Source organism: Lontra canadensis, unplaced genomic scaffold (assembly GCF_010015895.1).
Source record: "Lontra canadensis isolate GAN:19392208 unplaced genomic scaffold, GSC_riverotter_1.0 scaffold76, whole genome shotgun sequence".
Lineage (NCBI taxonomy): Eukaryota > Metazoa > Chordata > Mammalia > Carnivora > Mustelidae > Lontra > Lontra canadensis.
The window spans coordinates 10471417-10497830 of NW_022631070.1; the positions used below are offsets into that span (position 1 = coordinate 10471417).

The window sequence follows — 26414 nt, forward strand, 5'->3', positions numbered from 1 at the left end:
ATGTGGCGGCGGATCCTGGAGGCACAGGTGCTGCGGGGAAGGCATGGGGGGTGGGGGGGGCAGGGACCCAGCCGCTGGCGTGGAGGGGCTGGGCCAGTGAGGTGCGAGTGTGGAAACTGAGGGCAGAGGGGCTGCGGGCCTGAGGCCTGGGGCTGGCGGGATTGGGCTTGGAGGGCTGGGAAGGTGAGGGGGCGGCCAGAGCGGGCGGGCAGCGGAGCGATAGGTGGGTGGTGGTGGAGGGTCCAGGGCGGAGGGATGGGCATGGAGCACCCTGGGCAGGGGGACGCAGGGACCAGGGGGCATGAAGGTGGTGGTAACATGGCTTGGGTGGGTGGGCGGGCAGGCGCGGCCCCTCTGCGCTCCTGGAGCCCCGTGGCCAGGGTCAGAGTGGGCAAGGGGACAAGCCAGTGACTGACAAGGAAGCCCCCCATCCCAGCACGTGGCCTGCCACAGGGGCTGCTGTCACTGTGCCGAGGTGAGGGGACCCAGCGGACGAAGTTCTCCGTAGTGGCTGCCACACAAACACCAGGTGAACACGTGTGGGAGGTTTGTCTAACTCCTGCATGTTCCAAGGGTTTTGTTCTCAGGTTTCATATTCCTGAACCACCGTGGGGCGCGGACAGAGCGGCCGGCACATACCTTCCCTGCCCAGGGCGCGGCCTTCTTGTTTCCACTTACGCTGTAAACAAGTGTTACTTTGAGATCCACGAGTGCCCCATGTTTACAGTTTTTTGCTTTTATTATTTTTTTAAGATTTTCTTTGTTTATTTGAAAGAGGGAGAATGAGAGAGAGAGAGAGCGTGAGAGGAAGGAAGGTCAGAGGGAGAAGCAGACCCTCTTCCCAGTAGGAACCTGAGGTGGGACTCTATCCTGGCACTCCAGGTCACGACCTGAGCTGAAGGCAGTCATCCAACCAGCTGAGCCACCCAGGCACCCCAACAATTTTGTGCTTTTTGTTGGTGACTTTGCTGCCTTAAAATAGCCCTAATGCTGAAGTGTGAAGCACAAGAAGGGCGTGAGGTACGCTGGGGAGAAGATACGCATGTTAGGTAAGCTTCCTACAGGCCCGAGTTCTAATGCTGTGGGGAGAGAGCTCAGGGGTAAGCAGTCATGCGCATTGAATAAGGGGTCTTTAAGCAGAAAGACACAGGAGACAAGCTTATATATTGATGCGTCTTAACCAAGGGCGTGCAGAAACCTAACCCCTTAGGTCCCCGAGGAGCGAGGGTTCGCTGTTCCCTAGCTCATTGCTCATGCTGACCTCACAGAACACAGCTACTGGGAACTAATGGGGATCCGCTGTGTTTTGTTCCAGATGAGGCTTCTCAGCTTGGGTGTTTTGAGATCCATCTGTCTAGAAAATTTAAAATACAGATTCCAGCCCCCCACCCTTTCCGGGTTCTGGTTCTGAGTTCTGGGGCTCAGTGTGGAGACTCTTAAGGCATATAGTACGAGGCATAGGGGTTTCAGGGTCTGGGGATGTGGGGATGGGCGGGGAGACTCTTCACACATACTGAACTTCTGAGGTGTAGGAGTTTAGGATCTACACTGAAACTCCACTGGTTAAGGCCTGACTCCTGTCCCAGTCTCAGAAGTAGCTGTTGGCCAAGGGATGCGGTGAGAAAGGGCTCGGCAGGAAAGGGTCATCTGAGTTTTGTGCCCTGCTAAGGCTTCAGTCTTCGCTCCTGTAAAACCAGGATAACTGATAACACCTACTTCATGGGATTTGTTTGTAAATGTAATGAAATAATGTACTTTGAGCTTTTAAGTGTTCCTGTTTTTATTCCATTTGTAGAAGAAGAGAGAAGAAGCCCGGCTGGGCGTGGAATCGAGTGCCCAGGTCTTGGATGCTCCTGCTGGAGTTTGTGCTGGGTCTTCAAGGCACCCTTCTCCTTTGAGGGTGGGGAGGACCCTGGGTAGGGAGGACCACGCTGCAGAGCAAACGGCGGAGGACGTTTTCCTCCGGAAGTTCATGCTGGGCACTTTCCCAGGGTGACTGGCCGACCAGCTGGTCCTAAAGCTCCGGGCTAACCAGCTGGAGATCTGTGCCCTGGTCCTGGGCAGCTGCCTGCACACAAGTTCTACTTCCTGGTGGGCTGCAGTGAGACTCTGCTGTCCCACTTTTACAAATGTCCCGTCCGTCTGCACCTCCAGACTGCCTTCCAAAGTGGCGTGTAAGTACATCGAAGACAGTCACCTTGTCTGCATCAGGCTCTAGACTGCGAAGGACAGAGGCGTGTGGGAGAGGAGTGAAGCAGAGACGGGGAAGTACATCCCCTCACTGTCTCGAGGATTCCTTTCCGAAGCTGCTGGTGAATAAATGGACCTTCCGTGTAGTCTTGCCTCTTGGTTTGTCTTTCTTCCTTAGAGAAGAGCGCTAGAGCTGGGTTCCTTCGAGGATGCTCCAGGGCTCCCCCAAAGGCTGCCAGTTGTTTGAGGCTTGGGTAATAGCTACGGTGCAGTGAGTGTCTTGTCACTTTACCAGGAACTTTTCCTGGAGCTCTTTGTTTTCTCTCAAAGTGGAAAAATCCATTTTTGGTAATTATAGAGTAATAAATGTTAATTTTTAAAAATTTTAAACAGTATGTACATTCATCAAGTGAACCATGAAAGTTTCTTGTAATTCTTCCACAGAGAGAACTACTGTGGACAGTTTATAGCCAGATGCACTTTTCCCTCCATAAATACCTTTATGGACACTCATCGCTTATTAAACAAGCTTCAGTGAAGCACCTGCCCTGTGCCCCACGTTCTTCTGAGGGCTTGGAGTCCGCCCATGTACAAAACATTCTGTTCCGAGATCCCTGCCTTCATGACACTTGTGTCCCCATGGAGGTGGACAGGGAGGGTCAGGTAGCACTGAGGACTCCAGGCAGGTGAGGGAGGTAGATCCACAGCTCGGCGGGAGAGCGTTTCAGGAGGTGGCGTTTGCAAAAGCTGAACATGGTGCAGTGGAGCGGGGATTGCTGACCAAATTCACTGTGACACTGACCTTGACCCTCACCCTGATGATGACCCTGTTACACTTAACCCTGAACCTCAACCTCACACACCCTAATCCCAACACTGACCTTGACTTACTATTTGACTCTGATTCTACCCTAAGCTTTACTCTCACTCTAACAGACATGCTTTCCCTAATCCTACCCACAACTTGGCCTTCACTCAACCTCACTTACCTGAGGGTCTCACTCAGACCCTCTCCTGATCATGTCTGATTCTGACACTTGACGTTGACTATGTCCCTCACATAACCCTGATCTTCAGTCAGAACTTCACTCTGAAAATACCCTGATGGTATCTGACCCTTATCACGACCCTGACTGTGACCTTATCCTAATTCTAACACTGACCATAATCCTCCTCCAGACTCTGATCATGACCTTGACCATAAACCTGACCGTCATTTAAATGTGACCATAACCCTAATCTCTTATTGATAAACTGGACTGTGACCTTGACCATGAAACCCCACCATCACCCAGACTCTGTCCCTCCCACAGATCTGAGCCTACTCAACCCTGGTCTTGACCCTGATTCTAACGCTCAACAACCTTGGATTGGTCGGACTGATTGTCATTCAGGCCCTGAGACACCCTCACACCCTGCTGACAACACTCAACCTTAACCTCACACTGCCCCTGACCTTGACCCAACCTTCACTTTGGCAAGGACCCAGACCTGGACTTCATGTGAATTTGACCCTCACCCTCTTCCTGATCTGCACCCTAACACTAACCTTGACCCTTCCACCACAGTGATCTGATTGAAACTCAGCTGGACTTGATCCTGTTCCTGAACCTCATGACCTGGATCCACCCACATACTGCTCATGAAACTTCACTTAACACTGACCTCGACCCTGAGCCTTACTCGAATCCCTGATACAGGTGCTTATCCTGTCCCAGACGGTGACCCTCTTGCACGGCCTTGCCACCTAGATCTTGACCCTGACCCATTTTTTAAATTGAAATATATTTGACATATAACATTGTGTACATGTTGATACATTTATGTATCTTAATACGTGATATATCAATATGACTGTAGCAAATAGCACCTTTATCATATTATATGATTATTCTGTCTTTTTTAGTCCTTAGTAAGTTCTAGGTTCCAAAAAGTTTATTGATTATAATACAGTATTGTTGTCTGTGCTTACTATTCATTATAAATTTGTACCCTTAGGTGACATCTGCCCTGTTCCCTCCACTCCCCAACCCGTAGTAATCACCATTTTGCTCTCTGTTTTTGGGAGTTTTGCTTTTGCAGATTACATCTGTAAGTGACGTCATACGGAATTTGTCTTTCTCTGTCTGACTTATTTCACTTAGCATAACTCCCACAAGGTCTATCATGTTGTTGGAAGTGGCAGGAGTCCTCTTTTCTCATGACTGTATCATATTCCATTGTATTTATATACCACATCTTCTTTATCCATTCATCTGTTTATTGGCACTTACTGGCTATTGTGAACGACGCTGCAGTAAATACCAGAGTGCATATCTCTCTTCAAATCCTGTTTTTATTTCCCTTGTGTATAAATCCAGAAGTGGAATTGCACTGGATCATTGGTGGATCTATTTTTAATTTTTTGAGAAGCCTTCATATTGTTTCCCATCACGGTTGAATCAGTGTACACGCACATCAACAGTGTGGAAGAGTTCCCTTTTCTCCAGACCCTTGCCAGCAATTTTTATCTCTTGTCTTCTTGATAATAGGCCTTCTGACAAGTGTGATGTCATATCTCATTGTGGTTTTGATTCGCATTTCTTTGACAGTCAGTGACGTGGAGCATCTTTTCATGTGTCTGCTGGCCGTTGCAATGTGTTCTTTGGAGAAAGGTCTAGTTCTATCCGTTTTTTCAGTCAGATTGTTTGTTTTTGATTTTGAGTTCTATGAGTTCTTTATATGTTTTCAGTATAAACTCCTTATCCAATGTATGGCTTGCAAAATTTTCTTCCATTCTGTAGAGCGCTTTTTCATTTTGTTAACGGTTCCCTTTGCTGTGCAGAAGGAGCTATGTTTTGTGGAGCCATATTTGTTCATTTCCATGTTGGTCTTTGGTGCAGCTGGTGTCATATTCAAGGTTAAGGAGCTTCTTCCTGACATTTACTTCTAGGAGTTTTATTGTTCCAGGTCCTTCTGTTTCAGTCTTTAATGTATTTGAGTGAATTTTTGTGACTGGTGTAAGATGGGGGTCTAATTTCACTGCATGTACTCATCCAGTTTTCCCCACTCACTGGTTGAAAAAACTGTCCTTTCCCCATTGTGTGTTTGGCTTCCTTGTTGAATATTTTTTGACTGTATAAGCAGGTGTTCTCACTTCTCTGAGAGAAGTGAGAACTTCTATCTTGTTCCACTGGTCTGTGTGTCTGTTTTTTCTGTCCATGTAGTAGTATACTGTTTTATTACTGAAGCTTTGTAGTACCGTTTGAAGTGAGGAAGTATGATACCTGGCTTTGTTCTTTTTTTCCTTAAGAAGGACATTTTAACAATATAAAATCTTCTGATCCATGAACACAAGGGGATATCTTTCCATTTGTTTATTTTTCAATTTCTTTGATTTCTTTCAGCAAAGTCTTGTAGTTCATTGTACAGGACTTTCACATCCTTGGTTAAATTTATTCCTAGTATTTTGGTTTTTTTTTTAAGATTTTATTTATTTATTTGACAGAGAGAGATCACAAATAGGCAGAGAGGCAGGCAGAGAGAGAGGAGGAAGCAGGTTCCCTGCTGAGCAGAGAGCCCGATGCGGGGCTCGATCCCAGGACCCTGAGATCATGACCCAAGCAGAAGGCAGAGGCTTTACCCACTGAGCCACCCAGGTGCCCCTATTTTACTGCTTTTGATGCTATTGTGAATGGGATAGTTTTCTTTATTTCTTTTTCAGACGTTTATTCTTACTGTATAGGAATGTTAATGATTTCTGTAAGTTGATTGTGTATCCTGCAACTTGACTGAAATCTAACAGCCTTTCAGATTTTCTATATACTGAATCATATTATTTGCAAATAGTGACAGATTCACTTCTTCCTTCCTGATTTGGATGCCTGTTTCTTTGTCCTGCCTAATTGCTTTAGCCAGGACTTCTAATACCAAACTGAGTAAGAGGGGTGTGTGTGAGCATTTCCTGCTCTTTGAGGAAAGGCTTTCAATGTTTCACCAGTGAGTATATACTCTTAGTTGTGAGCTCATAACGTAGGCCTCTTAATATATTGAGGTGTGTTCCTTCCATACCTGATCTGCTGAGGGTTTTTATGAAATGATGTATTTTGTCAAATGCTTTTTCTGCATCTATTCAGATGGTCATGTGATTTTTTCCCCCTTTCATTTTATTAATGTGATATATCACATTTATTGATTTGTGCATGTTTAATGATCCTTGCATTCCAGGGATAAAGTTTACTGCTCATGATACATAATCCTTCTTTTAAAAAATTTTTATTTATTTATTTGTCAGATAGAACACAAGCATGGGGAGTGGCAAGCAGAGGGAGAAGCAACTCCCCACTGAGCAAGGAGCCTGATGTGGGACTTGATCCCCAAACCCTGGGATCATGACCTGAGCTGAAGGCACTTATCCGACTGAGCCTCCCAGGTGTCCTGATGTGTAATCCTTTTTATGTGTTCTTGAATCCAGTTTTGCAAGTGGATTCATCAGGGATACTGGTCTGTAGGTTTCTTTTCTTGTGGTGTCCTTCTCTGGCTTTTGTATCAGGGCAATGGCCGCCTCATAAGATGATTCTTGGAAGTAGTCCCTCCTCCTCAGTTTTTTGGAAGAGTTTGAGAAGCGTTGGTGTTAATTCTCCTTTGACCGTCAGGTGGAATCTCCAGTGACGCTTTCTGGTCGGGGAGGTCCTGTGTTGGGAGGGTCTTGGTTCCTGATTCAATCTCTTTAGTCTCAACTGGTCTGTTCAGATTTCTGATTTCTTCCTGAGTCAGTCTCGTAGGTTTCTTGTTTCTAGGAATGGATGTTTCTTCTAACTTACCTGAGGTTTTGGCATGTAATTTGTAGTCTCACAATCCTGTTTTTCTGCAGTCTCAGTTGTAACGTCTCCTTTTTCTTTCTTTCTTTTTTTTTTTTAAAGATTTTATTTATTTTTTTGAGGGAGAGAGAGTGAGTACAAGCAGGGCGAGTAACAAAAGGAGAGGGAGAGAAACAAGCAAACTCCATGCTGAGCAGGGAGCCTGACGTGGGGCTCTATCCCAGGGCTGGGAGATCCAGACCTGAGCCGAAGGCAGATGCTTAACTCTCTGAGCCACCCAGGTGCCCCTAATGTCTCCTTTTTCACTCTTTATTTATTTGAGACTTTTTATTTTATTTTTTTTTTAGTCTAGCTAAAGATTTGTTGATTTTGTTAATCTTATTCATAGAACCAGTTCTCAGTTTCATCAGTCCTTCTTATGTAATTTATTTCTGCTCTGAGCTTTATTGTTTCCTTCCTTCTGCTAACTTTGGGTTTAATTTGTTGTTGTTTTCTAGTTCCTTGAGGTATAAAGATAGGTTGCTTATTTGAGGTCTTTCCAGTTTCTTAATACATGCACTTATCTCTTTAAACCTTCAGAGCTGCTTTTGCTGCCTTCTGTAAGTTTTGATATGTTGTCTTTCCAGTTTCATTTCTTTTGAGATAATTTTTTATTTTCTTTTGATTTCTTCACTGATTGTTCAGAAGTGTTTTGTTTAGTTTCCACATATTAGTGGATCTTCCCGGTTTTCTTTTACTGATTTCTAGTTCCATATCATTGTGGTCAGAAAAGATAGTTGGTATGATTATGTCTTGTTAAATGAGCTAAGATTTGTTGTGGGTCCTACCTGTGGTCCTTTCTGGACAAAGTCGCACGGGTACTTGAGGAGAATGCATATTCTGCTGCTGTTGTTGTTTCTTGTTTTTTTTTTTTTTTAAGATTTTATTTATTTATTTGACAGAGATCACAAGTAGGCAGACAGGAAGGCAGAGAGAGAGGGGGAAGCAGGCTCCCCGCTGAGCAGAGAGCCTGATGCGGGGCTCGATCCCAGGACCCTGAGATCATGATCTGAACCGAAAGCAGAGGCTTTAATCCCCTGAGCCACCCAGGCGCCCTGTTTTAATCCATGGAGCCATTCTGCCTATTGATTTGGTGAATTCAATTTGTTAATATTTAGAGTGATTATTGATATTGTAAGAATGAGTACTGCCATGTTATGTCTTGCCTTGTGATTGTTTTGTAGCTCCTTTGTTATTTTCCCGGTTTCTGTCTACCTTGGTGAAGTGCTGGTTTTCTACAGTGCATTTGGTCTCCCCCTTTCCTTGTTTTGTGACTCTAAAGTTTTGCTTTATTGTTACCATGGGATTATAAACAACATCTGTTAGATAAGATAGTCCTTTTTATGCTGGTAGCACCTTATTTTCATTCCCTGTAAAGTTTCCACACTTTTACTCTTTTCCTGTAGTTTTGATGTTAAAATGTACCTCTTTTTATGCTGCAAATTCGCTGAGAAGTGATAGTGACTTCGGTTATTTTTCATGCTCTTTTCCTTCAGCCTCCGAACTATCATTAAGTGGTTAACACACCCTTCCAATACAGAGTTTCCATTTGTAATTGTGTTAATCTTTTGTCTTTGCTAGTGTTTTACATACTTTCATTTGTGTTTATGTCATGAATTAGTGCCTTTTCATTTCAGCTGAAGAACCTCTTTGAGCATTTCCTTCAAGGCTGGTCTGGTGCTGGTGAGCTCCCTCAGCTTTGATGTGTCTGGCAAAGCCTCTATTCCTCCTTTCAATCTGAAGGGTAGCTTTGCTTGATGACTTTCTCGACTGGCAATTTTTATCACTTAACACTGAAGGGTCCTTCTACTCTCTCTTGGCGTATGGAGTTTCTTCTGAGAAATCTGCTGATAGCCAAACAGGGGCTCCATTGTAGCTTACCCTCTTTTGTTCCTTGAAGGCCTTTAAGATGCTTTCTTTATGATTGACTGTAGATAGTGTCATTACAATGTCAAATATGATGAATGACCTTCCTTGAAGAAGGTCTTTCTGCTTTGGGGGTGCCCACACCCCCAGGAGGGGTATCCTGCAGTGAGGGGACTCCCAGACACCCACAGGCACATCTCTTGCAGAAATCTTGAAGCAGATAGCAGGGAACATGTTCCTTCAATGTCTTTGGTTGTTCTTGTCTGCCTCTTTCCCTTTTCTCCAACTCCCCTGGTCATGGACTCACTCACTCGCCACTTTGGCTTTCCACCTGCTCTGAAGGGCAGGCTCTTGCCAGCGGTGTCCTGGGGAGGGACCGACTCGGATTCTTCCTTCTCCTCTGACTCCAAGCCCATCTCTACCCTGCTTTGGTGGTGGGCCTGGTTTTCCCTGCTGGCTGGGCTTCTGCAAACTCTCTGTCTTCAGTGAGTGTCGCCCAGTTGTGCTTCCCCCAGTCCCAGCAAGTCAGGCTGGGGCAGGCTCGTCATCTTCCTTGGATCTGCAGCCCCCTTCATGGTCCTGTCCATCTTCTTTCTGATGCACAGGTGCATAGAAATCTGGGTGCCCTGGTGTGAAGATCAGAGGCACTTTTGTTTGATTATGAACGTCGAAGTAGTTATAAATAAAAGGGGAGAGGAAGAAAGGAAAGACTCTTGCAGCCACTATGCTGATGTCATACTTGACCCTGATCCTGACCCTAAACTCACCTTATCCTTGGTCCTGAACATGACCCTCGCCTTGGAAATGACCTGACTCTGACCACCCTGTTTCTGGCCTTGCAGTGTACTGTTAACCTGATTCTGAATCTGGCATTCACCATGGTGCTGACCCAGAATTGACTCTTAGCTTCACTCTGACTCTGATGTTGACTTTGACCTGAAACCTGCTCTCACCTGGAAACTGAACTGGACCCAACTCTCCCAGTAATCTGATGCTACTGTTCAAACTGAGTCATAACTTGACACCCACTCTGACCATTTCCCTAAAACTGACCCTGACATTAACCCTGAAGCACTGATTATGACCCTGACCCTGCTCACCCTGATGCTTACTTTCTCACTAACCTTGACCTTCAGGTGACCTTTACCCTTACCCTACCCTCACCCTGCACCTAACCTCAACAGGATTCTGACCCTAATAGCCCTCACCTCCATGCTGAATTCATCCCTGCATTTGACCCTCACCTTCACTTGTGCATGGGTCAGTGTAGTGGCTTAAAGTAATTCAGGTGTATTCACCATAGTTTCATAGGCCTTAAGACAAAACTGGGTCTTGCTGAGTTAAAAGCAAGGTTTAAGCAGAGCCACATTCCTTTCTAGAAGCTTTGGAGATGCAGGAAAGGATTGTGAGCCGTGGAATGTAGGAGTCATCCTCCACGACATGGAAAAGGCCTGGGAAGGGATTCTCCCCTGGAGCCTGCAGAAGGCTCCCCTGGAGCCACAACCCTGCCCCTCACCCCCACCCCCTGCACTAGACCCTGAGCTGCACAGTTGTGAGATAGTAAATTGCTGTTGTTTAGGCCACTAAGTTTATAGAAATTTGTTTGAGTTTCAGTAGAAAACTAATATGGTACTCAGTCTCTAGGTTAGGGTTAGGGGTTAGCTTGGGTTAATTTATTTGCCTTTTAATAAAATATGTCAATGCTGGGGCACCTGGGTGGCTCAGTGTGTTAAAATATGTCAATGCTTAAATAAGACATTTTTCTTAGACCATTTTACAGTGAAGAAAAGTAATCATGTATTCCTAAAAGTTAGAAGAACCAAAGGTCCCAAAGCAACACCCAAGTGAAAACATCCTAACATTTGTGTTTCATCTTTAAAGTTAATAAGAACTGTATTTGCTCTGTTGCTCTCCTCACAGATGGATTTGCTCCCCCTTTCATTCTGGTCTTGGCTCGAATGCCACCTTCGCAGAGGGTGTTCCTAGTGGGCCTCTCTGAATATCATGGCCCCCTTAGTCCACACTGTTCTCTTATTAGCCAGCACTCCTTCCCATTGTTGATCCATTTATTATATCCTCTGCTGTTTGCAAGCTCCCAGGTAGGACTAGAGCAGTACATTTGCACTAAGTAGATACTCCATAAATATTTATTAATGAACAAGTATGACTTTCTTTTTAATAAAAAATATGCATGCTTTGTCAGTGAATATTTTTTTACCGCTTCAGAATATATTTGGAGAAAACTATTGCTCCATGAATAGACATCTGTCAAGGCTCTGGCTTCATTATGTCCTGTGTCATGCTTTCCTGAGCTAGCCGATACATTCATGACCCATGTATGAAGCTCCGCTTCAAACCTTAGGGTGAGTTCTGTGAAGGTGCTGGGGGGCATTTGGGGAGCTTGTCCTGCTGGACACCACTGTGTCATCTGGGGCCAGATGTGACATGAGCACCCCCTCTTTTCCTGGATTTTTGCATCTTCCTCTACCCTCTGTCATCATGTGGGTTCCCAGACAAATCTTTTCAGACAAACTCTGAGATGACCTATGGCTTGGGACTCCACTGACATCACGAAGTCTCATTATAACCAGTGTCAGAAGTTTCTGTGGCACTGACATGACCTTTGTTCCCAGAATAGGCCCCGTAAACAGTCCCATGAGAGTCTGGGAGTGCAGGGAAGATACGTGGGTGATGACAGCTCTAGCTAAAGCTGCTGTGGGGGAACCTGCTGGAGGCCACCTCCCATCTCAGTCTGGCTCTTCCGCTGATTTCCAACATGACTTAGGAGAGTCACTTCCTCAGAGCTTCAGGCTCACCATTTCTAAAATGAGGAAATGTTTTTAGGTTAATGGATTCATTCAAGATGATGGGATGAACTAGGAAGTTCTGGGCAGTCTCCAAGGTGGCTTCTATCTCAGGAGTTCCGACTCCCATCATCTCCGCTCCTATCGAGTTCCATCTTTGGACACAGTGGCTGTTCCATGGAAATTCCCCAGGGCAACACTGGACTAGCAAGGGTCTTCACGGTGTGCCTGCATGCCCTTTGATATGGCTGAGGGGCCATGAGCAATTCTGAGCCCAAACCAAGGTTTTGGCTGTGCTGCCTTCTTGCATGAAAATAGCAGTGCCTGGGTCAGGCCCACTGCAGAAGCTGAGCCAGCAGCTTAGTGAGGACCTTGCCTGGGACACTAGCCCCATGACACTGTGAGGGCACAGCGATGTCAGGCAATGCAACAAGTGATTCTCCATCAGGGTAGATGATGCAAGGTATTGTTTCACAGCAAACATGACAAATACATGTAAATGACAGAATAGTAAATAGTTAAACATACTCTATACTATGGCAGTCAGTGATGGGAAAAGTGAATGATGAGGTCAGAAAGGGGAATGGGAGTTCCAGGAAGCAGGCTGGAGTAGTCAGGGGGTAGGGGGTGTCTCGTGGAGGAAGGGACCAGAAGACTAGTCACGGGTTCCAACAGTGCAGTATCAGGGTATGGCGCTGGGCCTGACCAACAATCCCCAGGGGCATTTGGGACATTCTAGCTCCAGAGGATCTACAGAGATGAAAATTGGCCTAGGCAGAGCCTTCCTAGTCTGTCTCCTTGGTTCCTGGGTGTGGCTCTTTCTCTGCCTCTGAAGGCTGTTGATTTCTACTTTGTTTTCCTCTGAGATGCACTGTTTTGTGTGGATTCAGGGCTGTGAGTGGACCCAGATTCTTCCTGAAAAGAAGGGGAATAGAAGTCTTCCTGTTTCCTAGGTAGACCTGAATAGATTCAACAGTAATAGCCTTTTCCCAGGCCCCTGGGCCTTCATGGGCTCACCAACTCTGAGATTTTAGAAAACATCTTCTATTTTTAACACGTTGAAAGAATTAGTTTGGTTTTTAAAAAGTTCAACAAAGTCACACTTTTCATAATCTATAAAATGATGTTTAAACATTGAATGAACAAGGTTTGACAGGATGAAGGAAGAAATGCCTCTGTAGCGGGGTTGGGGCACTGTTTTCTCACTGTTGCCCCCGTGTGGCCACTCTCCAGATAGCACGAGGCCGAATGCGCATTTCCCAGATTCAAGGGAGAAGACAGAATGTTGGCCCCTGAATTCTTTAGCTCCTAAAAACCATCTTTTGTGAGCGATATGACAAATTGAGTGTATCTCTCTTTTTAAAAAGATTTTATTTATTTATTTGATAGAAGACACAGCGAGAGAGGGAACACAAGCAGGGGGAGTGGGAGAGGGAGAAGCAGGCTTCCCGCTGAGCAGGGAGCCTGATGCGTGGCTCCATCCCAGGACCCTGGGACCATGACCTGAGCCGAAGGCAGAGGCTTAACGACTGAGCCACCCAGGCGCCCCTTGAGTATATCTTAACTAGATATTAGGGTTAGGGTCAGGGTCAAGCTGCATACATTAACTATGGACAGTTTTGTGTATGTCAATCTTACCTGCCTAAAGTATTTTTTAAAAAAATGCAGTGGGAGAGGATATAGTACCAAAGCACTGAGCACATTCCCTGTCCCCGGAAATAGGTCACTAAACATAAGTATTGTTTCATCTTAGCTGAGGACCAGGAGCTGGTCCCATAGGTACTCGGCAGGTAGCGTCTGTGGCCAGCTGGCCATCTCCCCCTCGACACCCACACCCAGTTCAGCGCATCCTCTGCTCTGCTCAAGGGCAGCAAACAGAGGGACCAGGTGCAGGAGGGACTCCCTCCTGTCAGGCATGGCTGGTTTTTGACAGGTAGAGAAGTGGGCCAGCTCACAGACACATGCCGTGTTCTGTTGGTTCCTTGCTCTCTGCCTCCCCTTTCTGTCATGCTGGTCCTGAACATTTAGCTCCTGGGAGAACTTGGGTTTGCAGGTTTCTGTTGACATTTCCAAGTGTAGATCTGTGTTGCCTTTGTTCCCTGTCCTTGGGTCAGAGATGAAGGTGGGAAAAGTCATCATACTCTGAAAGCAGCAAAAAGAAATATCAAGTGTACTCTGGCCCTGGCACCTCAGGCTTGAAAACAATGGCCAACTACTACTTGATGTTCTACACAATCAGCCTTAGGGATGCACGGATGCATGTGACATGAAATCGTACTGAAGGAAATCTTGTTACTGAAATTCTGCCTTGCAGAAGTCAGTTTAGGGACACTGCCCCTCTCCCGCCCTGTCATTTCCCATCTGGCCATTGCCTGATCACACTGACAAGTGTAGCCACACAGGACACAACTGTGACATCCTCCTGGAGCACTCCTGGTCCCCCTGTCCCCCAGTCGGGCCAACCCTGTACACCCCCGGTCCTCCTGAGTATCCCCTGTCATGGCACTTGTCACACAAAGCTGTCATTTTCTGTCTCTTGGTTTGTCCTTTCTGCTTGGAGTAGATCTCTCTCCCAGATGCCTGGCTGGATGACAGGCCAATGAATGGTTTCAGGATCTTTTGTCCTGGAACAGTAGGCATCCCTCAAAACCCTGATGGGTATGGGGAGTCTCTGTCCCTCTGTGTGCCCCCAGCCTTGGTGGAACATAGGTTCCAGGACAAGGGATTTGGGAGTCCTCCCAGATGAAGTTTGTTCTATGAAGGTGGCTTCCTTCTGAGATCATCATGGAACCACACTGGGTGGCCATTCCTGGCGGACAGAAAGCAAGCTGCGGTATTGTATTCTCCTTGTACACTGTGGCTACCAAGGAGGAAACACATGCTCACGCTCACACATTCACACTTACACCTCCATTTCTGAGCGTCACTGCCATGGAAATGATGGTGAATTCCCATCGGGCTGCAGACCTGCAGACGTGACTCTCAAGCTATAAATAGAGGAGGATGGAGATGGAGTTCTGGCTAAAAGGATGGAAGTCCTTGCCTCTGGGGGTGAAGAAATTAGATTTGACATAGAAGGTGCTACGTTCTACTCAAAGAAGGGACATGACCCTGGGATCTTTGAGATCAGGCATCAGCACAGACTTTTCTATAAAGTCATCTGTAAAGATTTTCTGTTAGGTGTTGCAGTCCATGTGGTGCCTCTGACAATGACTCCACTCTTACATTGTGGCTTGATAGCAGCCACAGACCGTCCATAACTAATGTTCTAGCCACACTTAATTGACAGAATACAGGGGGAGGTCCCATTTGGCCCATGGGTGGTAGTTTCCTGCACCCAGGATCTGCAACATGATGGATGATGGGGGAGAGGGCTCTTCTTTTCCAGTGGCAGAGTGGGAGTACACTGGGGTCTATCCTGCCTGACCCCAGCCCCTCCACTTGAAAGGGAAAAAAGATGATAGTGAGATTGGCCAACAATTAAGGCCTCAGGAATTCCCCTGCCTTTCTCTGTAGGCCTGGAGCTTGCCACAAGATGTTTGTCTGTGATTGAATTCCATGTGGGTATTGTTCGGGTGAGTATGTCCCTGTTGCCTGGTGGGTATATTTGGTGGGTCATACACCACACAGATGGTCATCTTGTTCAGGCCAAGACTATGAGCATGGTTAGGGTTCTCCTGAGTTAGCAGAGATCTAGCATAGGTGTGCTTCAGGACGTGTCTGATTCAGCTCTCAGCAATGTTATGGAGCATGTGGCTTCCTGGGCCCCCTGTGGCACTGACACGGGCCTGCCCTAGGCCACTTTTCCACTCGTGATGGAAAAGCCCCTGGCCTGGATGGTCCACCCCATCCTTGGCTCTGCAGGCTGAGACCCAAGGTGCCTCCCACCTCATTGGTTGGGACCAGGTCACCTGCCCATGGATGAGTTAATTGCTGGAACCAAGGAGTGGAGCCATGGAGATGGGCACACGTTGTTAGGACTTCTGTTGTAATGACTTTTCTAATGGCCGTGGTGGCAAGATCTTCTGGGATGCATCTGTTAATACAATGAATATTAATTTCTGATAGTAAGTAGGTCCAAGATGCTGGCTTAGCACCCAGTACCTCAGTCCCAGCACCTCGGTGCTACTGTACTTATCTGCAGGGACAATGGCTGAGAATGAGCAAAGTGGATGGAAACTGGTCTGGAGTGCACAAGGGAAGGGTGTGTGTGTGTGTGTAGGGGGTTGGGGATAATAGGCCAAGCTGTACCTCCAATTTATCTAGGTTCAAGAAGGTGCGGGGAATCCGTGCTGTTTCACTGTGCATCATTTTGCAGATGAAGAACATGCTTTCGCATGGAGTTTGGCAAGACCCTTTCCAAGTCTTCTTTGGCTGGCGTGGAAGTCAGGGAGAGCAGCGCCCTGCATCCGCTAGGATCGGCGTGAGAGGATGAGTGCTCTCAAGAAGGTGTCTGGCTTTCGCAGGGCTCTCTGTGAGCCTGCACACAGGACTCATGAGAACAGTTCACAGTTTTGCTCTGAGGATGGAGTCTTGGAAGAATGCAGTGCCCCATGTGATCCCAGGAGGGGACAGACCTGGTGTCCACTGTAGAGTTACTTCGTGGGAGTGGTCGTGATCTGCAGCCTCTGCCTCAAGAGATGTCTGTCCTTTATTGAGTTCTGGGTGTGCTTTTTTTGACTTTTTCCTAATGGGTGGGATTCCCAAGGAGTGGGATTTTTTTGGCTTCACTGTAATTGCTGGTCCACTGGGAGTGAGCAAGTCCTGTTCTGCTGCTGAGAAGTGTGTCCCTAGCGGTTGGAGTGTGTATTACAAGCCTAGAGGTCAGCGGTGAGGTGGTTACAGTGGTCAGCAGGCTATTGTTAGTGATGATTTTTATCGGTGAATTCCGTAGGATGAGATGTTAGATCTTATGGTTAGAGATCCTCATTAAGTGCCCATAAAGGGAGCTTTTTCTGAGTTTCATATTTGATATCTTTTTATTACTACTAATAGCCCTCCTTGTACTTGGTATTCCAATGAGCAATGCATTACAACATTGCCTGCATTTTACCCTTGTGTTGATGAGGATTTGAGAAAGGAACATGTCAGTGCTTCCACAAATCGTACACTGGAACAACCAAGTAATAAAATTTTATTTTTGGCACAAAATAGGAAATACCCTGCTGTGATTCCTAGTTTAAAGCAGGGGAGGGGGCCCTCTTTCAGTACTGGTAATGAGTACCATAGGCCTTCGTAGGGAACATTATCAGATTCTGTTGGAAACTTGGTCTTTGTTATTGTGGAAGAATCAGGAGTCGACCAATTATTTATCTCTTGTTTCATTTTCCATGAACATTTCCCCAATATTGGGTTTCACACCGCTACCATCGTGAAATCATCCCGACTTTGGCAGCAGCTCACCATTCTCTGCCAAGGGTATGTTTGAGCCAAGACGAAAGTGAATCCTGGGTGACTGGGAGACCCTAGGATCAGAATGCTGTCAGTAGGGAGTTACTGTGATCTTAAATTCTAAACCAGCTCCCGACACCCAGACGAAATACATTTCAGATTTAGAAACTTCCAATAGAAATTTTGTGTCCATGATGACAACTGAAGAAAATGTGTCATCCCTAAACCTAACTTTAACCCCTAACTTGACCTTAAAGCCCAACCTGGAACCCTGAATCCCAGATTTGAAATTGAACCCAAAGCCTGGACTCTGAACCTGAGTCCTGGATCCAAGCCTTGAACCACCAACCCAAACCATGAACCAGAACTCTGAGTCATTAACCCTGAACGCAAATCCCAGCATGAACCGAAACCCCAAATTTGACCTTGAACTTTGTCTCAGAAGCCCTGTGTCTTAAACCCTAAATCATAAACTAAAGTCCTAATCTCTAACTGTTCCCTTGCCCTTCACTCTAAATCCTCACCCTGATTCTACACTGAAAGCCTGATCTAGAACTCTGACTGAAGCCTGACCCTGAACCTAAATGCAAACCCTTCACCGCACTTTGTTTATGAATTCACCACTGATGGATGTTTGCAGTTTCTACCTTTTGATTCTTGTGAACACTGTTTGGGTTGAGGGCTGGGGTTAAGGTCTTGGATTAGGTCAGGGCCAGGCTTGAGAGCAAGTCAAGGTCAGTGTGTGGGTATGCATCAGAGCCAGGGTCATGTTCAGTGCCACCATTTGGGTCAGGGACTACTGTCATTCCATATTGTTTCTAATTCATTGTTTCTTAGCTATTTTTGGAGACATTGGGGGATATTGGGCTCCATGCAGTTTCAATTTCCAGAATGAAAATTCTGAATGAATGATAAGGGAGCTGGGTGCTCCCTTTGATGGGTGAGCTCTTCTAGTCCTGCACTGGTTCCACCGCCTGCAGAAGGCACCAGACCCAAGCTCCTGCCCTGAGCGTGGCCTGTGCAGCTGCAGTTGGGACAGGAGCCTGGCCTCCTTAGGACACGCTGTGGAGATTTCTGGAGGACGTGGGGCTGCTCCCACACTAACAGGACAAGCTGGGGAGGACGTGGGTCTGCATCCACACTGACAGAACCCGCTGTGGAGGATGTGGGGACACATCCACACTGACAGTCTCACCCCCTCAGGACCAGCTACTGGAGGAGAAGGTGAGGAAAAACCGCCTGAGCAGGGACTGGTGAGGGGGTGTGTGTTCTCAGGACCTCACGGAGGAAGGGTGCACCGGGTAGACACTGGGCTTCTGTGGCTTCTGGGCTTCTGCAGTGACGTGGCCTCCCACTGGGCTGTGTGCAGGGCTGTGGGGTCCCCTCTTTCTGGGCTTGGATGCACCCCGGGTCCCGTGTTTGTGTTTGTGCACTCGCAGACTGAGTTCCTGGGGCTCCTCAGATGGTCTGCAGTCAGGGAGCGGCTGCTCCCCTTGGGGCTCATGCTCCCCACCTCTCCCTACCCTGCAGGGTCCTTCCCGCATCCACACCCGCTCCAGGGCTAGTCCAGAGTCTGGGAGTTAGGGAGCAACAGCGCAGACTCTGTAGATGGCTGTGGGGAGAGTAGGTATTTTCCTGGTGCCGGTTCTTCCCTGAGCACAGAGTGTCTCCCTGTGTCCGTTTGTCTCCCTCCATGTCTGTCATCAGTGTCGCAAGGCTGTCAGGAGACAGGTCTGTCACCTCCTGGGTTCAGGGGACTCCTAGGAGTCTTTTGGAGCAAGAAAATGAGATTGTTCTCCATAGTCTCTTTCTGATGGTTCCTTCTGAGCATGTAGAAATGTCATTGATTTGTGTATATTGAGTTTTTCCTTGCAAGTTTCTTGAGTTTATTAGTTCCATTCACCTTAAACTCAAACTGCATTTTTGAACAGTATATTTGACCAGCAACATGGGTTTATTTGGGAAGAGCAGAGAATGGCGATCTGGGCTGAGCAAGCTATGGTCCCGTCACAGGCATGTGCAAGAAAAAAAGGAGAGGACCGTTATTTCATGGAGAAGGAGGAAGAAGGTGGGAGAGGTGCTGGGAAAGGAAGTCCCCTGGAGAAAGGCAGGGGTTTGTGGTGATGGAGGATCCTCACTGGCTGAGCTGTGGGGTTGGTGATTTCTTGTAGGAGATGAACCTCCAGCTTCCCCTGTGGGGCCTGGAACAGATGAGTCTCTCCTGTGGGGGATTGTAATGTGGGGTCTCTAATGCACACTGAGCGCCAGGCGCCCCCTTCCAGCCTCCCCTTCTGGCACCCCCAGTCCACTTTACTGAGGCTTCCCTTCCTGCTTTTGCACAGTTCTGATCGGGTTGTGGGGGAGCATTGTGGAGAATGGAACCCAAACCCCACTGCTTCTACTGCACCCGAGACATGGGGCCCTGATTTAACCCTCCCACGAGTCTCTTGCTAACATGTGGCCTCCCCACGGTGGGTGACCTGGGTCTGGGAGGGCTCGGCCTCCATCCCGAAGTCCGATGTCCTCTCTGCTTCTGTGATGTGGTGCTAATGTGGATGTTTGGAAGAGTCATTTACTCTGCGGTGATTTCAGATCTGCAGTAACTGGTCACAGCCGCACAAATACACTTTATCTCCACACGCAGACTCCCCAGCTGTCATTTCTTTACCATGGGCTACTTCAGTGCATTTTATCCCAAACAGGGACACTGTCCCGTGGAACCACACGTAACCCCAAGTGAGGAGATCATGATGGTTCCCATGTTTGAACCCAGATCACAGGCCCACTTTAGCTGTCACCACCTGCCTGATGGTCTGAAATGTCTTCTCCATTTGATTTCAGTTTTCTTCTTCTGGAACTTCTTCCAGGACTTTCCCTTATTTGGGTAACCCTGATGGATTTAAGGAGCGCAGATGGCTCCAATCTGAGGGCTATTTGTATATCGCTTGTGTTGCCGGGGCTGTCTTCAGTGTCCGCCCATGTTGTGACATGCATTAGTCCTTCACTCACTTTTCCAAGGTGACTGAACATAAGAACATTGACCCCTTAAAACACTTCAGTTACACAGTTCTCTGGCCTTAGCTGAGTTCCCACGGTTGTACATCATTCTCCAGAACTTTCTCATTCTCTATGAGGGAGTCTGCTTGCATGAAACACCAACTCCCCATTGTCCTTTCCCCTCGGCCTCTGCAGCCTCATCCAGCTGTGTGTCCCAGACACCTCAGTTAGGTGGGGTCATACAATATCTGTCCTTCCATGACTGGCTGATTTCACTCAGCATAATGACTTCCAGGTTCAACCCGTGTTGTAGCCCGTGTCAGAACCCCCTTCGTTTTTAAGGCTGAATCATGTTCCACGGTGCATAAAGCACAGCTTGTTTAACTGGTCACCTGTCAGTGGACACTTGGGTAGCTTCCACCTTTTGGCTGTTGTGAGAAATGCTGCTCTAAATAAGGGTACTTCTACTTTCAATTTTGGGGGGCATATAGGCTGCAGTGGAATTCTGTGTTTAATATTTTAAGAAATCACCATATTTCCCCCCAAATGAACCATTTTACTTCATTCCTTCATAAGGCAGAACAAGATAGCCATTTATGGATCTACCTCATTTTGTTTATCCTTTTCCCCATGGATGGACATTTGCATAGTTTCTGGCTTTTGCCCATTGTGAACACTGCTGCTACAAATATTCCTGTACCTTTTTGTTTGTTTGAACCAGTGTTTTCAATATTGGGGGTATACATCTAGGAGTGTAATTGTTGAACCATCTGGTAATTCTGCTTTGATCTATTTGAGTGAATTACAAACTGTTTTTTTCTTAAAGATTTTATTTATTCATTTGACAGAGAGAGAGAGATCACAACTAGGCAGAGAGGCAGGCAGAGAGAGAGGGGGAAGCAGGCTCCCCGTAGAGCAGAGAGCCCGATGCAGGGCTCGATCCCAGGACCCCGAGATCATGACCTGAGCCGAAGGCAGACCCCCAGTGACTGAGCCACTCAGGCGCCCCACAAACTGTTTTATACATAGACTGCATCATTTTTCACAAGCGAGGTTTAAGGGTTTTAGTTTCTCAACATCATTTTATTATTTTTAGTTTTATTGATCATAGTGATTCTACTTGTGTAAAAGGAAATCTAACTGGTTTGAGTTTTCATTTCCATAAAGACTAATGATGTTTAACATGTATTCATGTGCTATTCACCATTTGTATGATTTCCCTGGAGAAGGGTCTATCCAAGTCCTTCGTCCATTTAAAAAATGGGGTTGTCTTTTTGTTGAGGAGGTGTAAAAGCTCTTTACATATTCTGGGCAACAGTCTCTTATTAGATAAATAATGTACAAATATTTCCTTCCATTCTGGGGGCTGTCTTTCACTTTCTGGATAGTATCTTCTGATGTACAAATATTTTAAATATTTTTTACATTTCTTTTTTAAGAGTGAGTGGGAGAGAGTGTGCAAGTGGACAGGAGCAGAGAGAGAAGGAAAGAAACTTAAGTAGGTCCCACAGTCGGTGTGGAGCCTGATGTCGGGCTCAATCTCATGACCCTGAGATCATGATGTGACCCAAAATTAAGAGTCAGACCATTAGCCAACTGAGTCACCCAGGCTTCCAGGACAGTTATTTAATTTTGAGGATATTATTTTATCTATTTTTTTCTTTCCCTTCTTATGCTTTGGTGTCACATCTAAAAGCATTGCTAAATCCAAGGTTATGAAGATTTATCCCCATTTGTTTCTTCTAGATTTTATAATTTTACCCTTTGCATTTAAGCCTTTAACTTATTTTGAGTTAATATTTATATGTGGTGTGAGGTAAGGGTCCAGTTCCATTCCTCTGTACATGGGTAGCCAGTTGTCTAGCACCCTTTGTTGAAAAGACCATACTGTCCCCCCAGTGTAATGTTGTCCACTTGTCAAAATTAAGAGGACCATAGATGAAGGGTTTTATTTCTGGGCTCTCAGTTAAATCCCACTAATCTATATGCACACTTAAAACATTTTATTTATTTAAATTTTTAAAAATTTAAATTCAATTAATTAGCATATAATGTATTACTTGTTTCAGGGTGTTGGCATACCTTTATGACAGTATCACCATGTTTTATTTGCTGTTGCTTCGTATTAAGATTTAAACTTTGGAAGTATGAACTTTCACCTTTGATTTTTTTTTTTTCAAAATGGTTTTGGTTATCTTGTGGTTCCTTAAAATTCCATATGACTGTTACGATTAGCTTGTGCATTTCTTCCCAAAGGCCTTTGTGAAATTCCTTGGGAACACATTCAATTTCCACATTGTATTGTGTACTGTTGTCATCTTATCAGTAGTATGTCTTTTCATCACCATGGGGTGTCCTCAGATTTATTTAGTTTTCCCTTACTTTCTTTCAGCGATGTTTTGTAATTTTTGGTGTACAAAATGTACACCTTGATTACATCTATTCCTAAGTATTTAGTCAATGTTGATGTTCCTTAAAATGGAATTGTTTTCTTAAATTCCTTTTTGGATGATTCCTTTCTAGTGTATACAAATAAGAGAGATTTTTGTGTATTGATATTTTGTCCTATAACTTTGCAGAATTAGGGAACTGGCTGTAATCATTTTTTGTTGATTCTTTAGGAAGCTCTCTGTATAAGATGATGCTGTCTCTGATCTCTGAATAGACCTAGTTCTACTGTTTCCTTTCACATGTGGGTTCCTTATTTCCTGCCTTCTTGTTCTGGGTAGAACTTTCCGCACAATACTGAGCAAGGAGTGAAAGCCAGCATGATGGATTTGTGTGTGATTTCAGAGTAGAGCTATCAGTCCTCAGAATTGAGAATGATGTTTGATTAGGGTTAGGATGGGGTTAGGGTTAGGGCTTAGGGTTAGGGTCTCCCTGTCCTCCACTGTACAGAGCCCATTCTTCTCCAATAACCAGAGTGATCTTTTCAGAACATAACCTTTGAGACTCTCTGTGATCCACTCCCCAGCTGCCTGTCCTCTCCAGCCTCACCTCTCTCACCGTACCCGCCCCCCCCAACCCCTGGGCCTCCTAGGTGTGTGGTCATCACACATGTGCCTCAGATGTGATTCCAAGCCTTTACATGCTCTCTGTCCACTGCCAGGGGCACTCTTTTCTCCCCCTGCTTCATGTTTGGGTGTTCCACCATTGGCTGGACCTGGACTTGCCCTTGTTGACCTAACTCATGTCTGCGGGGTGTGTGTGGCCTTATCCCCTATTTAAATGTTGTGCCCTACTTTCTCTGTGTGAACAATTTACTAACCTGCCAGGTATAGGGCAGGCACAGGGAAGTAACCTTAGTGCCCATGTGAAAAATCAGTCTCAAAGCGCCTGGGTAGCTCAGTCATTAAGCATCTGCCTTTGGCTCAGGTTGTGATCCTGGGGTCCTCAGATCAAATCCCACCATGTCGGGCTCCCTGCTCAGCAGGGAGCATGCTTCTCCCTCTCCCACTCGCCCTGCTTGTGTTCCCTCTCTAGCTGTCTCTCTCTCTCTGTCAAATAAATAAATAAATAAATAAATAAATAAATAAAACCTTAAAAAAAAATCAGTCTCAGAGGGGCTCGCCACCCTTGCTGACAATGGGGAACCTGCTGTCCCCACAGGCAGTCCCCTCAGAGAGACAAAACTTCCAACTTCTTGGGGTTGGGGAGATGTAGACCTGGACCTGGAAGCTTCCACTCTTGGATTCATGGCTGAGGCTTAAGCAAACCCCCTCTTCTTCCAGCTGTCCTCTTTCCTATACCCTGCACATGGGCTGGACCTGATTTCTGATCTGGGGGAGTTCGAGGGTGACCCTCCTAGGAATAGCAGTGGTTGACTGATGGGCCCTTGTCAGCAACAGCCCACTCCAAGCAAACTAGGGCAGAAGGCCAGCTGTGCTGATTCTAGCCAGTCTGTAGGCCATAGAAAGGAAGGCTGTGCCGCAAGGTGCTCCTCTCCTGGCAGGTGGGGACAGAGCTGCAGGGGGTCAGCCAGGAGAGGGCACCTGCAGGGTTTGACTGGGAACTCGGAAGAGGGACTGTTCCTGGCTCCAGCATGCTGACTGTGGGGTTGGTTTCCCACCTCTGAAGCCTCAGGCTCCCCTTTGCATGATGGGTTGCTGATGGCCCCCATCTCTGGGAGTGGAAGGTAGGGAGGCTCCATGAGCAGACTTGCTCAGGACAGGCTGGGAGAGTGGCTATTGCTTAAAGCAGCCCAGGGTCTGTCCCCTTGAAGAAGGTGCACATGTCCATGGGCCCCAGGTTTGGGATCCTGCCTCCAGCCTCTGACAGTGACCCTCCTCCCGCCTTGTCCCTTGTCCCTGTAGATAGGTGGTCTTCCTGGAGCTGTTCCTGCAGAGGGCATAGAAGCCCATCATGGTGTGACACAGGGTCACTAGGTCTTCATTGACCAGCGGGCTGCTGGGCCTGTGTGCCCCGCCGGGAGTGCTGGAGGGTGGTAGTCCTCATGGTCCCCACGCCTCTCAGTGGCAGGATGTGTCCATGCAGCACATGGCGATGGTCGACTGCTTCTGTGAGCAGCACTTCCACCGTGAGGTGGATGACTTGCTGTGTGCAGATGTGGACATGAAGTTCTGCGATCACATGGGCATGAAAATCCTGTCCCTCCTCTTTGGCATCCTGCACTCCAGTTTCTACCGGATGTCCCATGAAGACTTCAGCTACCAGCGCTGGCCACAGTCCCAGGCCCACATCCCCAGAGACCAGGGCAACGTTCACTACATAGGGACCTTTTTTGGGGGGTTGGGGGTGGAGGTTCACCGACTGACCTTGGCCTGTCACCAGGCAATGAGGTTCGACCTGGCCAATGGGATCAAGATTGTGTGGTGTGACAAGAGCCACTTGAACAGGTACCTGCTGGTACCACAAGCCCACCAAGGTACTATCCCCGGAGGACCTGTGGGACCCATGGCGGCTTTTTATGTGTCTGTTGTCCATTTGGGTGTCTTCTTTGGAGAAACATCTGTTCGTTTCTTCTGCTTATTTCTTGATTGGATTATTTGTTCTGTGGGTGTTGAGTTTGGTAAATTCTACCTAGATTTTAGATACTCTTTATCTGATAGGTCATTTCCAAATATCTTCTCTCATTCTGTTGGTTGTCTTTTTGTTTTGTTGAAGGTTTCCTTTGCTGTGCAAAAACTTTCTATCTTGATGAAATACCAACAGTTCATTTTGGCTTTTGTTTCCCTTGCCTTTGGAGACCTGTCTAGCAAGAAATTGCTGTGGCTGAGGTCAAAGAGGTTGCTGCCTCTCTTCTCCTCAAGGATTTGGATGAATTCCTGGCTCACCTTAGGTCTTTCATCCATTTAGAGTCTATTTTTGTATACGGTGTAAGGAAATGGTCTAGTTTCATTCTTCTGCATGTGGCTGTCCCATGTTCCCAGCACCATTTATTGAAGAGACTGTCTTTTTTCCATTGGACATTCTTTCCTGCTTTGTCAAAGATTAGTTGACCATAAAGTTGAAGGTCCATTTCTGGGTTCTCTATTCTGTTCCATTGATCTATGAGTCTGTTTTTGTGCCAATACCATACCATCTTGATGATCACAGCCTTGTAATACAGCTTATGGTCACCTGCCTTGGTTGTAAATGGCTATTTCTGTGCTGGTGCTTGTGAAATGTGGGCACTCACTCAGTCTGGATGCACGTCCCATTGGGATTCCCCAGTGCCCACCAGTGGGTCTGCACTTGTGCCCTCATCTGCCTGCACGGCGTCTTACCGAGCATTCACTGAGTGCCTGCTGTGAGCTCCAACAGCGCACAGAGCATGAGAGTGAGAACTAAGATACAGGATCCCGGCCCTCTTGGGACTTGCGATGGCCCCATCCTCCTGCCTCACCCCATCTCCTGCCTCACTTCTTTCTTATTGTGCTGGAACTGACGTACAACTGCTACTGTCAAGCACGTTCCAGGGTCCAATTCAGTGGCAATAGATACACTCACTGTTCTGCACCTGCCACCTTCGTCCATCATCACCACTTCTTCATCATCCCAAGCTGAACCTCTACCCATGAGACCTGAATCCCCCATTTCCCCTCCCCAACCCCAGCACCTCCTTCCACCTCTATGAGTTTGAGTGTTCTCTGTCCCTCACTAGTGGGTCCTCCAGTATCAGTCGTTTAGGGACTGGCTTATTTCATGAAGCACAATGGGCTCAAGTTTTGGACTTGGGCTCAAGCGCCTGGACCTGACACACTTTTCCGCTAAAGGAGTGGCTCAGCCCTTTCCTGTCTAAGCCGAGCCTCCTCAGTCTCCTCTGCTCCCCTCATTTTCCTCCTCAGCCTGAAGATGTTCCCAGCCAATCTGCAGCTTTGAAGATCAG

General features: G+C 46.8%; 1 pseudogene; it reads left to right on the forward strand.

The window, feature by feature from the left end:
• Positions 1-26407, forward strand: LOC116881664 (annotated as a pseudogene).
• The last annotated feature ends 7 nt before the right edge of the window (positions 26408-26414 follow it).